The sequence below is a fragment of the Aplidium turbinatum genome, chromosome 11 (assembly GCF_918807975.1).
Source record: "Aplidium turbinatum chromosome 11, kaAplTurb1.1, whole genome shotgun sequence".
In the NCBI taxonomy this organism is placed as follows: Eukaryota; Metazoa; Chordata; class Ascidiacea; order Aplousobranchia; family Polyclinidae; genus Aplidium; species Aplidium turbinatum.
Genome location: NC_137482.1, coordinates 12,541,313 through 12,555,479, shown reverse-complemented (window position 1 = coordinate 12,555,479; position 14,167 = coordinate 12,541,313).

Here is a 14,167-nt window from a genome sequence, read left to right as displayed (position 1 = left end):
TTTTAGGCGACTGACCTCAACTGACTGATTTGTTTTGATGCAAAAGCAGCTGCGTAATGGCAATTGTGTTGTCATTTGTGAACGCCGCTTCGTTTAGCCATTTATTTGTGCGCCAGCAAAATTTTGCCTTTTATTGACTCTGTGTTTCTTGACGTTGAATCAACGTAGTTAGAAGTTTGCGCGGGCAAAGGCTGCTTGTACATTTTTATATATGACGCTATCATTTATAAAGTTTATAAAAAAAAAATTGAATTATAAAGTTTATAAAAAAAAATAAATAAATTGAATTGAATCATTCGAATCATTTCTCTTCTCTTTTCGTACTATATATGACGTCTGTTCTTAGCGAAATTCATAATTTTAATGTTACATTAGTTAACCACACTACATGAGCGTACCAGTTCTGTTGAGAATTGATTTAAGTTAGTAGTTATAAGGATCGCCCGACAAAATTTCGGTGAGTGTATTTTGCTATTTCATTATTGTTTTATAAATTTGATCAACAGAGCACATTTCGATGTAATGTTTAATAATGCGGTTCTCTGACGTAACATCGATTTGTAGACTTGTTTGTCGTTTTATAGATTCTTTAATTTGAACGTGTTTATAACGTAATTTTAAGCGCAATTATTTCATGTTAGTAGCCAAGGTCTTTTCGTTACAGAAAGACCGTGATCAACGATAGAAGATAACGACACGAGGGTCGGACTGTCTTGCTATTTTCACGCGTCCACGATGTACTGAGTGGTATCGCTTGTACATTAAAGTTATCATTGGTTTTATACTTCTCATCTATGGGTGTGAGTTCACGGGCGGAACTAAGAATTCATTTTCAACACAACAGAGCCCCTAGAAAAAGTTTTGCAGAACCGCTAATCTAAAGAACGTCAAATGAGCCTCCATAACTTTGCGTTTACGGTATTTTTCGAGGACTTTTTGTCCGCTGTCTTGTAGGCTATGTGTGTAGGCCTACCGGTATGTTTTTCATGCGCACCAAAAATAAAATTTCTGACTGACTTCCACAAAAACAAAAAGAGGCAACCAATTGTGACATCTAAGCTACAGAAGTGAGTGGTCGCGACAACCACAAAGACAAAAACGAAACAACCTACCGTACAAAAAATAGACCCATGACAGGTCACAAAATCTTGGAGTTAGGCCTATAAAAAAGATATTTTAGCAAGATTGGATTGGGTGAAACTTGTTGCACGATAATAAAAAGGCTGTAGGCCAAATAGTTGTGCGATTTCTATAAATAAACAAGTGCTTAGTGGTATTCAGTGTTGTACGTTGACGGCGTCAACTTTTTGTTGACGCTGAGGCTAGCGCCGTCAATTTATTTTTCAGTTGACGGAAGTGATAGCGCCGTCAACTATTTTGCCGATTTTAAGCGTCAAGCGCTAAGCATCATTTTTTGTTTTCATGGAAAATCTCGTTTCACAATAAGAGTTTCGCAATGTATTCTGGCCAGCGCGACTCATCCGAATTATCAGTTTTTGCGTTGGTTGGAATGGCTCCCTGGTATACATGCGGAAGAAGTTCGCCAAATGGTGATCACCCATGTATTGAGAACGAGGGATCAGAGACAGAAAGCGAAAAATCCATGAATGGCATCGCGGAAGTTGAATATACTTTATTTCAAGAGCTCTATGGCCCTGAAAAGAGCAATGTTGGTGCAGTGGACCTCGTTAAAAGATTTATACATGCTAAACTATCACAGCACGCTTGGAACAGTGATAGCCTACCTTTCCAACTAAACGTTTTCAACTTGTTTTTGAAAATAATACAACACACCAATAGGCTACCAACCAGCGCTGGTGTGGAACGCATGTTTTCACTTGGAAAGGACAATATGCGCAGGGGCGTCGGAACCAGGGATGGAGCAGGGGGAGCGGATGCCCCCCTGCCCTCAAATTTCTGTGGATGGGGAGGGAAGAGGGGGCAATGGTGCCCTTTTAAGGTCATGTAAGCTACTGCACACTTTGCAATATAACAATTTATGCTATTCGCTTTTAGCCTAATTATAATGTTTTATTTTTGCCTCAAAATAATATTCACGACACAAAATTCTCCATCACAGTAAGTTATATTACATGATTATAAAATAGCATGATGCCTTTCCGTGCCATTGTTCTTTGTATAGCGGATACTTGTATCATTACTCGATAATGAGCTGATAGATGAGCATTATCGCTATATCTTATCTTAAAACTTAAAAAAAAAATTGACCTTTCAGCAACAAAAGTGCCCTTATTTCATACTCCTGCCCCTCCAGTCAAAAATCGCTTCGGCGCCCCTGAATATGCGTCCCAAACGCAGCAGATTGTCAGACAAACGTTTTGAAATGCTTGTTTTTCTGCAAGTAAATAACTAATAGGCTGAGCAGCTAATTACAATACAATCTCAAAACATAATACCTGCTCTTTATTTATAGCTATTGTTAGCCTGAACTTGGTTGAAATATTTGCGTTTTATGAGACGCTGGCAAAAAATAGCGCTAGAAATTAGCGCTGACGCCGTCAATTTTTTTAAGAGCTTACGCAGTCCTTTACGCCGTAAAGTTTTTAGGCAATTCGCGCTGACGCTGACGCCGTCAAATTATTTCAATGACGCGTACAACACTGGTGGTTTTGAATCAGCCTCTGATAGGTTTGTGACACCACCGTCATTCCGGCAGAATAGTTTTTCCGCTTTCCGCCTAAAAAAGTCATCCGTGAATAAGTGCGAGGCATAAAATGCGACCTGACATAGCTTCGAAAAACCTTAAATAAAACAATAACTCGCAACACGTGCCACTTAAATTTTACATGCATCGGATTCAGTATTAAATTACCTTTCCAGGGATGTGCACCAATAGGTGGGAATTTGGAAGGAACTCCCAGCAGAACGCTTCAAAGATGGAGGATATATTTACGATAAACATTAAAACAATACGATGTTTGCATAATGGACACCACTTCAAACATCTTCAAATAGAACTTTAATCCGCAACACGTGCCACTTAAATTTTGCATGCATCGGATTTAGTATTGAATTACCTTTCCAGGGATGTGCATCAATAGGTGGGCATTTGGAAGGAACTCCCAGCAGAACGCTCCAAAGATGGAGGATATATTTACGATAAACATTAAAATAATATGATTTTTGCATAAATAATAGACACCACTTCAAACATCTTCGAATAGAACTATAATCCGCAACACGTGCCACTTAAATTTTACATGCATCGGATTCAGTATTAAATTACCTTTCCAGGGATGTGCACCAATAGGTGGGCATTTGGAAGGAACTCCCAGCAGAACGCTTCAAAGATGGAGGATATATTTACGATAAACATTAAAACAATACGATGTTTGCATAATAGACACCACTTCAAACATCTTCAAATAGAACTATAATCCGCAACACGTGCTACTTAAATTTTGCATGCATCGGATTTAGTATTGAATTACCTTTCCAGGGATGTGCATCAATAGGTGGGCATTTGGAAGGAACTCCCAGCAGAACGCTCCAAAGATGGAGGATATATTTACGATAAACATTAAACTAATATGATTTTTGCATAAATAATAGACACCACTTCAAACATCTTCGAATAGAACTATAATTCGCAACACGTGCCACTTAAATTTTGCATGCATCGGATTCAGTATTAAATTACCTTTCCAGGGATGTGCACCAATAGGTGGGCATTTGGAAGGAACTCCCAGCAGAACGCTTCAAAGATGGAGGATATATTTACGATAAACATTAAAACAATACGATGTTTGCATAATAGACACCACTTCAAACATCTTCAAATAGAACTATAATCCGCAACACGTGCCACTTAAATTTTGCATGCATCGGATTTAGTATTAAATTACCTTTCCAGGGATGTGCACCAATTGGTGGGCATTTGGAAGGAACTCCCAGCAGAACGCTTCAAAGATGGAGGATATATTTACGATAAACATTAAAATAATATGATTTTTGCATAATTGACACCTTTTCAAACATCTTGAAATAAAACTTTAATCCGCAACACGTGCCACTTAAATTTTGCATGCATCGGATTTAGTATTGAATTACCTTTCCAGGGATGTGCATCAATAGGTGGGCATTTGGAAGGAACTCTCAGCAGAACGCTTCAAAGATGGAGGATATATTTACGATAAACATTAAACTAATATGATTTTTGCATAATAGACACCACTTCAAACATCTTCGAATAGAACTATAATCCGCAACACGTGCCACTTAAATTTTACATGCATCGGATTCAGTATTAAATTACCTTTCCAGGGATGTGCACCAATAGGTGGGCATTTGGAAGGAACTCCCAGCAGAACGCTTCAAAGATGGAAGCGAAGCTGGAAGAGTGAAGAGTGAAGCATTAGCTGGACCTCTTCGGTTAATGCACGAACCTGCCAGGAGAATTGCAAAGATTTCGTCAGAATCGAAGTTACCTTTGGATGAGGAGGAATACATTCAGTCGTTCAAGACCATGCTGATGGACGTTGTTCATAGCTGGTGCAATGGTTCCACGTTCGCTCAGATAGCTGAGATGACCGACACATACGAAGGCAGCATCATCAGGTGCATGAGAAGATTAGAAGAACTTCTACGAGAAATGTGCCACGCGGCGAAGGCGATTGGAAATACTCAACTGGAAAATAAATTCGCGGAAGGCATCTGCCTCATCAAGCGAGATATTATATTTGCTGCCAGTCTTTACCTCTGATGTCTACAGCGCCAGTTTTGTCGCTTTATTCGTCGAGCGAAGTTTAACATCAATACGCCCCGTTAGCTCTTCAAAGAAATATGTTATTATTCACCAATATAGCAATTGTGTTGATTAACCAACTTATTTCAAGAATTACTATTTTTGCACCAAACTTAACCCGCTGTTATGAATAGGATAGCCTACAGATCTACCGAAAAACTTCGCTCCAACTAATTCTCCATTGTCTAATTTAGTGGTTCTCAACCTGGGTGCCATTTACAACAGCCTACTCTGGGGTGCCGCGAGCTATTTCTCATATTCATTTTTATCTGTTTTCACATAATTAATTAGCTAGAATCATTGTTGCTGATAAGAATTTGGAAGCACGTTTGCTTTTGTTACATCATTAATCAAGGGCTTTAATAAAGGGCTTTTTTATGATATAAAAAATCAAAAGATATGACTTTATTTTTTGAGATACAGGGTGACCCAAAAAGATTCGTACCCATGTTTTATTCGATTTTTTCACATTTGGAACACATCTTGGAAAAGCCATAAATTGACTAAAAATTGACAGAAAAAGCTAAAACTCTGGTCAATGGTCTTTCATAAACTGAATAATGTGTGGTTGTAATTTGAAATAAATAGCTTTTCAATCAAAGTCACAATTGAAATTTTCATGGGTACGAATCTTTTTGGGTCACCCTGTATATGACAATATATGACTTTAATTTTTAAACATCAAGTTTATGCTAATATTCATAATTAAGAATAACATATTCGAATTCGAATAACATATTCGAACAACGAACCCAAACTTTTACGTTATATCACTTCAAAATCTCAAGAAGAATTCAAATGTCTAACTCTAATGCATCTAAGTACAATTTCATTTATTGGACCTATGCATATACAATGTTTGCGTCTGCAAAATTTATGTTTGGATATAGCATTGATTTCAAAAAGGAAAATCATCGCTCCACATATGCTAAAGTAGGAACAATTTTGCCATGCAATGATGGAGAAATGTCTGGTCTACTCAGCTTTACAATGTTTTCTAAGCGTTTCTTGATGTTTTTTCTCCATTGCACAGAGTAGCCTAATGGTCTATGTTGAAGTGTCTAGCGAAGCTCAATGAACTTGAACCTCATCAGGTTCACACAGAAAGAAGTAAATAGCAATCAGCTAAGTCTTTGTCAATTACAGCGAAATTGCGAAAGCAGTCGTTGAATTCGCTAGCAGAAAAATCAATAAATGCTCGCCTATCACTCATTACAAAAGCGATTTTTTTTGTCACTAAAGTTACTTTTTTTTAGTTGTACCAATTAATAAAAAAAGTGTAAAACCAAAATTTCATGGTTATGGGGTCAATATGCTTGTCCGCCCCGTTAGCTCAGTGGTTACGCGCCTGGCTCAAGATCATTCGGCGCAAGTTGAACTCTCGGGGTGTGCGCTTGAGAAATGCCTTTTTAGGACTGCTCTCCATTCAGCGGCACCTAGTGAATGGAATATTTCCCCGGCAACAACCCTGGCCTAAATTGTAAAAACTGCAAATGAGAGCGATGTGGAATCATTAGTAGAAAGTGCACTTGCATACAACCTCGCCAATATCAAGTTTAAAGGAAATCCTGACACAATTAATTGTCACGTATCTATGCTTGGTTGTCGTCATTGTTCAGTCAGATACACACCAGGCAGGTAGAATATGGCTACTGGCGATAGGTCCTGCCTCAACAAAAAACCTAGCGACCGCATGAGGTTGCCTCAATGGCGCGGTAGGAAAACCTTGTATATCACACCGATAATAGTTCTATTCGAAGATGTTTAGAAAAGTGTCAATTACGCAAAAATCATATTATTTTAATGTTTATCGTAAATATATCCTCCATCTTTGAAGCGTTCTGCTGGGAGTTCCTTCCAAATGCCCACCTATTGGTGCACATCCCTGGAAAGGTAATTTAATACTGAATCCGATGCATGCAAAATTTAAGTGGCACGTGTTGCGGATTATAGTTCTATTTGAAGATGTTTGAAGTGGTGTCTATAATGCAAACATCGTATTGTTTTAATGTTTATCGTAAATATATCCTCCATCTTTGAAGCGTTCTGCTGGGAGTTCCTTCCAAATGCCCACCTATTGGTGCACATCCCTGGAAAGGTAATTTAATACTGAATCCGATGCATGCAAAATTTAAGTGGCACGTGTTGCGGATTATAGTTCTATTCGAAGATGTTTGAAGTGGTGTCTATTATGCAAAAATCGTATTGTTTTAATGTTTATCGTAAATATATCCTCTATCTTTGGAGCGTTCTGCTGGGAGTTCCTTCCAAATGCCCACCTATTGATGCACATCCCTGGAAAGGTAATTCAATACTAAATCCGATGCATGCAAAATTTAAGTAGCACGTGTTGCGGATTAAAGTTTTATTTCAAGATGTTTGAAGAGGTGTCAATTATGCAAAAATCGTATTATTTTAATGTTTATCGTAAATATATTCTCCATCTTTGAAGCGTTCTGCTGGGAGTTCCTTCCAAATGCCCACCTATTGGTGCACATCCCTGGAAAGGTAATTTAATACTGAATCCGATGCATGCAAAAGTTAAGTGGCACGTGTTGCGGATTATAGTTCTATTTGAAGATGTTTGAAGTGGTGTCTATTATTTATGCAAAAATCATATTATTTTAATGTTTATCGTAAATATATCCTCCATCTTTGGAGCGTTCTGCTGGGAGTTCCTTCCAAATGCCTACCTATTGATGCACATCCCTGGAAAGGTAATTCAATACTAAATCCGATGCATGCAAAATTTAAGTGGCACGTGTTGCGGATTAAAGTTTTATTTCAAGATGTTTGAAGAGGTGTCAATTATGCAAAAATCATATTATTTTAATGTTTATCGTAAATATATCCTCCATCTTTGAAGCGTTCTGCTGGGAGTTCCTTCCAAATGCCCACCTATTGGTGCACATCCCTGGAAAGGTAATTTAATACTGAATCCGATGCATGCAAAATTTAAGTGGCACGTGTTGCGGATTATAGTTCTATTTGAAGATGTTTGAAGTGGTGTCTATTATGCAAACATCGTATTGTTTTAATGTTTATCGTAAATATATCCTCCATCTTTGAAGCGTTCTGCTGGGAGTTCCTTCCAAATGCCCACCTATTGGTGCACATCCCTGGAAAGGTAATTTAATACTGAATCCGATGCATGCAAAATTTAAGTGGCACGTGTTGCGGATTATAGTTCTATTCGAAGATGTTTGAAGTGGTGTCTATTATGCAAAAATCGTATTATTTTAATGTTTATCGTAAATATATCCTCTATCTTTGGAGCGTTCTGCTGGGAGTTCCTTCCAAATGCCCACCTATTGATGCACATCCCTGGAAAGGTAATTCAATACTAAATCCGATGCATGCAAAATTTAAGTTGCACGTGTTGCGGATTAAAGTTTTATTTCAAGATGTTTGAAGAGGTGTCAATTATGCAAAAATCATATTATTTTAATGTTTATCGTAAATATATCCTCCATCTTTGAAGCGTTCTGCTGGGAGTTCCTTCCAAATGCCCACCTATTGATGCACATCCCTGGAAAGGTAATTCAATACTAAATCCGATGCATGCAAAATTTAAGTGGCACGTGTTGCGGATTAAAGTTTTATTTCAAGATGTTTGAAGAGGTGTCAACTATGCAAAAATCATATTATTTTAATGTTTATCGTAAATATATCCTCCATCTTTGAAGCGTTCTGCTGGGAGTTCCTTCTAAATGCCCACCTATTGGTGCACATCCCTGGAAAGGTAATTTAATACTGAATCCGATGCATGCAAAATTTAAGTGGCACGTGTTGCGGATTATAGTTCTATTTGAAGATGTTTGAAGTGGTGTCTATTATGCAAACATCGTATTGTTTTAATGTTTATCGTAAATATATCCTCCATCTTTGAAGCGTTCTGCTGGGAGTTCCTTCCAAATGCCTACCTATTGGTGCACATCCCTGGAAAGGTAATTTAATACTGAATCCGATGCATGCAAAATTTAAGTGGCACGTGTTGCGGATTATAGTTCTATTTGGTCACAGCGGTAAACCATAATTTCTTCGTGGGAAAATTGTAACTTAAAGTTCCCGGATCCTTTCGTCTGCATATAATGACCGAAGAAACACACACTTGAACTTCTTTTCAAACAGTGTATTTCTGTAAAAATTAGCCCACGGCTACCAAAAACGAGGGGGTGCAACGCGTACACCACTGAAAACTGTCACTACAGAACAGATTACTTGGATAAAAGACGGAACCTTTGTCCAGCTAGCAAGCACTAAGCCAACAGTTAAATGTGCGGCCAACTTTCAAACAATCATTTTACGAATGACCAGAATAGATATCAATATCTCAAATTCACGTAGAAAGTAACTGTGACGCAATAAATGAAAGACAATTATGAAGTCATTCCAACAGGTGTTTAAAGCTGATGTAATATTTCCTGTTTAAACAGGCCCAAACAAGTCCAAACAAGTTTGACACAAGTCTATGAACGATGGTGCAATTTTGGCACATTTTCTAGCAACTTCCATGACGTAATATTCAGTAGACTTGAACGGTTTTATATGACGTTTGATTTGTACAGAGATTGGCCGTAACACTATTCGAAGATGTTTGAAGTGGTGTCTATTATGCAAAAATCGTATTATTTTAATGTTTATCGTAAATATATCCTCCATCTTTGGAGCGTTCTGCTGGGAGTTCCTTCCAAATGCCCACCTATTGATGCACATCCCTGGAAAGGTAATTCAATACTAAATCCGATGCATGCAAAATTTAAGTGGCACGTGTTGCGGATTATAGTTCTATTTCAAGATGTTTGAAGTGGTGTCTATTATGCAAAAATCATATTATTTTAATGTTTATCGTAAATATATCCTCCATCTTTGAAGCGTTCTGCTGGGAGTTCCTTCCAAATGCCCACCTATTGGTGCACATCCCTGGAAAGGTAATTTAATACTGAATCCGATGCATGCAAAATTTAAGTGGCACGTGTTGCGGATTATAGTTCTATTTGAAGATGTTTGAAGTGGTGTCTATTAGGCAAACATCGTATTGTTTTAATGTTTATCGTAAATATATCCTCCATCTTTGAAGCGTTCTGCTGGGAGTTCCTTCCAAATGCCCACCTATTGGTGCACATCCCTGGAAAGGTAATTTAATACTGAATCCGATGCATGTAAAATTTAAGTGGCACGTGTTGCGAGTTATTGTTTTATTTAAGGTTTTTCGAAGGTATGTCAGGTCGCATTTTATGCCTCGCACTTATTCACGGATGACTTTTTTAGGCGGAAAGCGGAAAAAATATTCTGCCAGAATGACGGTGGTGTTTGTGACGCAGGGCCAGTTACCCAGCTTGGCAGAGTAAAGTTTCTGATTGTTAAAATGTTCTTGACGGGGAATTGTTCCATTCACTAGGACTAGGTTACATTAGAAGATCGGCTTTGGTGCGTTATCAAAAGAATTGATGGCCTTAAGAAGAACACACGGTGCTGGTTTAGCATCGGCCGCCTTGGTCAGTGACGTCATTAAAATGTGTGACGTCATGCAAAAAAACGCAACTACTTTTAAAAAGGGTGCAAAAACGCGGAACAGAAGTAAAAGCGGATCTACCCGAATGGATTATTTGTCAGTCTAAAGTAGGCATTACATTTATGTAGCGCTAACTTAAACTTTACTATTTTGTACCAATTCTCCGCAATTCATTTTTTACAATAAAAATACCAAACCAACACAAATTAAAAGATTATGTCTTGGTTTATTCATATGTTAACTTTCACATTTATATCTAATCAACAAAACGAGCAATCGTTGTTCAAACGTAACCGCTCGACGAAGCTTCTTTCCAATTCATTTTTCAAGGCGATTCGATTGTGGTTCAATATAAGCCGCCCACAGTTTGCTGTGATCGATGAATACTGCCTCCACCAAATATGCTGTAGCTTTCTTATTTCTGCTCGGATTTTAATAATTTTACTATCGTTGGATGGCATTATGCTTCATCTACCCGAATGGATTAATTGCCAGTCTAAAGTAGGCATTGCATTTATGTAGCGTTAACTTAAACTTTACTATTTTGTACCAATTCTTAGCAATTCATTTTTTACAATAAAAGTACCAAACCAACACAAATTAAAAGAGTATGTCTTGGTTTATTCATATGTTAACTTTCACATTTATACCTAATCCACAAAACGAGCAATCGTTTTTCAAACGTAACCGCTCGACGAAGCTTTTTTCCAATGCATTTTTCAAATCGATTCGATCGTGGTTCAGTATGAGCCGCCCACAGTTTGCTGTGATCGATGAATACTGCCTCCACCAAATATGCTGTAGCTTTCTCATTTCTGCTCGGATTCTAACAATTTTACCATCGTTGGAAAGCACGATACTGCATCTATCCGAATTAATTGGTTGCAAGTTTAAAGTAGGCATTATATTGATCTAGCGCTAACTTAAACTTTACTATTTTGTACCAATTCTAAGCAATTCAATTTTTTACAATAAAAATACCAAACCAACACAAATTAAAAGAGTATGTCTTGGTTTATTCATATGTTAACTTTCACATTTATATCTAATCAACAAAACGAGCAATCGTTGTTCAAACGTAACCGCTCGACGAAGCTTCTTTCCAATTCATTTTTCAAGGCGATTCGATTGTGGTTCAATATAAGCCGCCCACAGTTTGCTGTGATCGATGAATACTGCCTCCACCAAATATGCTGTAGCTTTCTTATTTCTGCTCGGATTTTAATAATTTTACTATCGTTGGATGGCATTATGCTTCATCTACCCGAATGGATTAATTGCCAATCTAAAGTAGGCATTACATTTATGTAGCGTTAACTTAAACTTTACTATTTTGTACCAATTCTTAGCAATTCATTTTTTACAATAAAAGTACCAAACCAACACAAATTAAAAGAGTATGTCTTGGTTTATTCATATGTTAACTTTCACATTTATATCTAATCAACAAAACGAGCAATCGTTGTTCAAACGTAACCGCTCGACGAAGCTTCTTTCCAATTCATTTTTCAAGGCGATTCGATTGTGGTTCAATATAAGCCGCCCACAGTTTGCTGTGATCGATGAATACTGCCTCCACCAAATATGCTGTAGCTTTCTTATTTCTGCTCGGATTTTAATAATTTTACTATTGTTGGATGGCATTATGCTTCATCTACCCGAATGGATTAATTGCCAGTCTAAAGTAGGCATTGCATTTATGTAGCGTTAACTTAAACTTTACTATTTTGTACCAATTCTTAGCAGATCATTTTTTACAATAAAAGTACCAAACCAACACAAATTAAAAGATTATGTCTTGGTTTATTCATATGTTAACTTTCACATTTATATCTAATCCACAAAACGAGCAATCGTTGTTCAAACGTAACCGCTCGACTAATCCACAAAACGAGCAATCGTTGTTCAAACGTAACCGCTCGACGAAGCTTTTTTCCAATGCATTTCTCAAGGCGATTCGATCGTGGTTCAGTAGCCTATAAGCCGCCCACTGTTTGCAGTGATCGATGAATACTGCCTCCACCAAATATGCTGTAGCTTTCTCATTTCTGCTCGGACTTTAACAGTTTTACCATCGTTGGAAAGCACGATACTGCATCTATCCGATTAAATTGGTTGCAAGTTTAAAGTATGCATTACATTGACCTAGCGCTAACTTAAACTTTACTATTTTGTACCAATTCTTAGCAATTCATTTTTTACAATAAAAGTACCAAACCAACACAAATTAAAAGAGTATGTCTTGGTTTATTCATATGTTAACTTTCACATTTATATCTAATCAACAAAACGAGCAATCGTTGTTCAAACGTAACCGCTCGACGAAGCTTCTTTCCAATTCATTTTTCAAGGCGATTCGATTGTGGTTCAATATAAGCCGCCCACAGTTTGCTGTGATCGATGAATACTGCCTCCACCAAATATGCTGTAGCTTTCTTATTTCTGCTCGGATTTTAATAATTTTACTATCGTTGGATGGCATTATGCTTCATCTACCCGAATGGATTAATTGCCAGTCTAAAGTAGGCATTACATTTATGTAGCGTTAACTTAAACTTTACTATTTTGTACCAATTCTTAGCAATTCATTTTTTACAATAAAAATACCAAACCAACACAAATTAAAAGAGTATGTCTTGGTTTATTCATATGTTAACTTTCACATTTATACCTAATCCACAAAACGAGCAATCGTTTTTCAAACGTAACCGCTCGACGAAGCTTTTTTCCAATGCATTTTTCAAATCGATTCGATCGTGGTTCAGTATGAGCCGCCCACAGTTTGCTGTGATCGATGAATACTGCCTCCACCAAATATGCTGTAGCTTTCTCATTTCTGCTCGGATTCTAACAATTTTACCATCGTTGGAAAGCACGATACTGCATCTATCCGAATTAATTGGTTGCAAGTTTAAAGTAGGCATTATATTGATCTAGCGCTAACTTAAACTTTACTATTTTGTACCAATTCTAAGCAATTCAATTTTTTACAATAAAAATACCAAACCAACACAAATTAAAAGAGTATGTCTTGGTTTATTCATATGTTAACTTTCACATTTATATCTAATCAACAAAACGAGCAATCGTTGTTCAAACGTAACCGCTCGACGAAGCTTCTTTCCAATTCATTTTTCAAGGCGATTCGATTGTGGTTCAATATAAGCCGCCCACAGTTTGCTGTGATCGATGAATACTGCCTCCACCAAATATGCTGTAGCTTTCTTATTTCTGCTCGGATTTTAATAATTTTACTATCGTTGGATGGCATTATGCTTCATCTACCCGAATGGATTAATTGCCAGTCTAAAGTAGGCATTACATTTATGTAGCGTTAACTTAAACTTTACTATTTTGTACCAATTCTTAGCAATTCATTTTTTACAATAAAAATACCAAACCAACACAAATTAAAAGAGTATGTCTTGGTTTATTCATATGTTAACTTTCACATTTATATCTAATCAACAAAACGAGCAATCGTTGTTCAAACGTAACCGCTCGACGAAGCTTTTTTCCAATGCATTTTTCAAGGCGATTCGATCGTGGTTCAGTATAAGCCGCCCACAGTTTGCTGTGATCGATGAATACTGCCTCCACCAAATATGCTGTAGCTTTCTCATTTCTGCTCGGATTCTAACAATTTTACTATCGTTGGATGGCATTATGCTTCATCTACCCGAATGGAGTAATTGCCAATCTAAAGTATGCATTATATTTATGTAGCATTAACTTAAACTTTACTATTTTGTACCAATTCTCCGCAATTTATTTTTTACAATAAAAATACCAAACCAACACAAATTAAAAGAGTATGTCTTGGTTTATTAACCTAACAACTTTCACATTTATATTATATCTAAAAAACGAGAAATCGTTGTTCAAAC